Source organism: Aplysia californica, unplaced genomic scaffold (genome assembly GCF_000002075.1).
Source record: "Aplysia californica isolate F4 #8 unplaced genomic scaffold, AplCal3.0 scaffold00030, whole genome shotgun sequence".
NCBI classification, from domain to species: Eukaryota; Metazoa; Mollusca; class Gastropoda; order Aplysiida; family Aplysiidae; genus Aplysia; species Aplysia californica.
The window spans coordinates 2,153,583-2,155,668 of NW_004797300.1; the positions used below are offsets into that span (position 1 = coordinate 2,153,583).

The 2,086-nt window shown below is 41.8% G+C and overlaps 1 protein-coding gene across 1 annotated transcript in view; it reads right to left on the reverse strand.

The window, feature by feature from the left end:
* The window catches only part of LOC101862164 (acetylcholinesterase-like), a 91,318-nt gene that overhangs the window by 47,325 nt on the left and 41,907 nt on the right, over positions 1 to 2,086 (reverse strand). The gene's annotated exons all lie outside the window — the stretch shown is intronic.

A 2,086-nucleotide genomic window follows, 5' to 3' on the forward strand; every position in this document is an offset into this window, starting at 1 on the left:
CCCAACCTCCAACCCCCATTTGAGTTTTAGTTTTAGTAAGTGTTTTACGGCACTTGCAACACAATAAGGTCATATAAGCACAGAAGATTAGACGTGTTACAAGAGAGTAAAAAACACCAAAAAGAAGGAAGGAGATAAAGACGATAGATGTTAATTGATAGGAAAGAAGGAGAAAACCACACCAGAGCCAAATTTGTATTACTGATTTGTGCATCACGGTAGGACTTCGGTGCATTTCCTCCTATCGAGGTGCTCAAATCAGAAATACAAATTTGGCATTAATTTGCATATTTGAAAGAACGCGTCACACGAAGCTATGTTTGCTTGTTTTTGTGGGTTTTTTAACGAGCGACCACTATGAGACAGAGTAGAATAGAGGGCTAGGGTTAGGATTAGGGGTTTGGGGTTAGGGTTAGGGGTTAGGGGTAGGGTTAGGGGTTAGGGTTTGAGTTAGGGGTTAGGGTTAGGGTTAGGGGTTAGGGGTTAGGGGTAGGGTTAGGGGTTAGGGTTAGAGTTAGGGGTTAGGGTTAGGGTTAGGGTTAGGGGTTAGGGGTTAGGGGTAGGGTTAGGGGTAGGGTTAGGGGTTAGGGACTAGCCTTTTGGGTTAACTCTTTAGGAAGGTATAGGACACATTGTCTGACCAGAAACTGATCAAGGGCAATGTTGAAGCTCATTTTAAACCAACATCATCATCATTGCCTTTCTCACCCTGCACCAGCATAATATAGGCCACGGACAAACACCTTCCACCTTTCTCTACCCTGGGCTAGTGAACCAAAACACACAAACCAAAAACACGAGATTGCACAAATGTCATTTCATAGTAGTATAATGTTTTTTCAAGACTGTTTAACGCTCTTTAAAATATATATATATATATATTGAGAAAAGCTGTATGGATAACGACAATGGGCTTCTTCAATCCTTGGAAAGACCAGAATTTTCGTCTTCTATGAGTTTTTAAAAACATGATCGTTTCAGTTGGGGTTTTACAGCTTTTGCAAATCAGTTAGGTTATATTATAAGTGCCGAAGATTAGATGTGTTACAAGAGAGTAACAAACACAAGATAGAAGGAGGGGAGATAAGGATGACGACATATGATTGAAAGGAGAGATCAGGGCGATATGGTCGCTTTTAAGGACAAGTGGGCTAACATAGAATTCGGGGTTTCCAGAAATCCTGACCCACACCAAAAGTGAGCATTGCTCTACCTATAGGAGAAGTTTGTTTTCGTTGATGTGTATATTTGTTTGGTTATAGAGAAAACTCTCCTTGTTCTTTAAAGAAACTGAACAAGGGTCCAAAAACTTTACCTTCGATTTTTTCTAAGCAACATTTTTCGTGATAGCTCACTTTTGTACTTAAAAGCGACCATAATGTTTGAAAGAAAAGAAGGGGCAAACCATACCAGAACACCCGCCAGTCACTCACAGAATTGCTTTTTAACCCTTGTTCAGTTTCTTTAAAAGACAAGGAGAGTTTTTTTCTATAACCAAACAAATACACACACCAATGAAACCAAACTTCTCCTATACATATTATGTAGGTAGGGCAATGATCACTTTTGGTGTAGGTCTAGATTTCTGGAAAACCCCGAAATCTGAGTTGGCCCACTTGTCCTTAAAAGCGACCAAAGAAGTAAACACTTCCGGGAGCAGAGTGCAGATGGCGGACACAGAGTTCTTTCCTTCGGGGTGCCCACTACGAAGGGATCGGCCCTAGGATCCGCCGATTGCCCGACTCGGTCGCCTCAAAAACAAACGTCTTTGTTTTCAGTTTCAGGCGATCGAGTCGGGCGATCGGCCCGATCCAGCTGTAGTGGGCACCCCGCATTTGGACAACTTCAGTATTTTTATTATGTCACAATATGTGGGCCTGGTTTTTCGCCTTTTGTTTGGGGTTTTTTGGTGGGTTTTGTTTTGGTTTTGGTTTTTGGGTTGTTTTTTGTGTGGGTTTTTTTTTGGAAAGCAGAAGGAGAAACTCGAACACGAGTAAATTATGAAAAACAATCTTTTCCCGCTGTCTCTGTCTCTGTCTCTGTCTCTGTCTGTCTCTCTCTCTCTCTCTCTCTCTCTCTCTCTCTC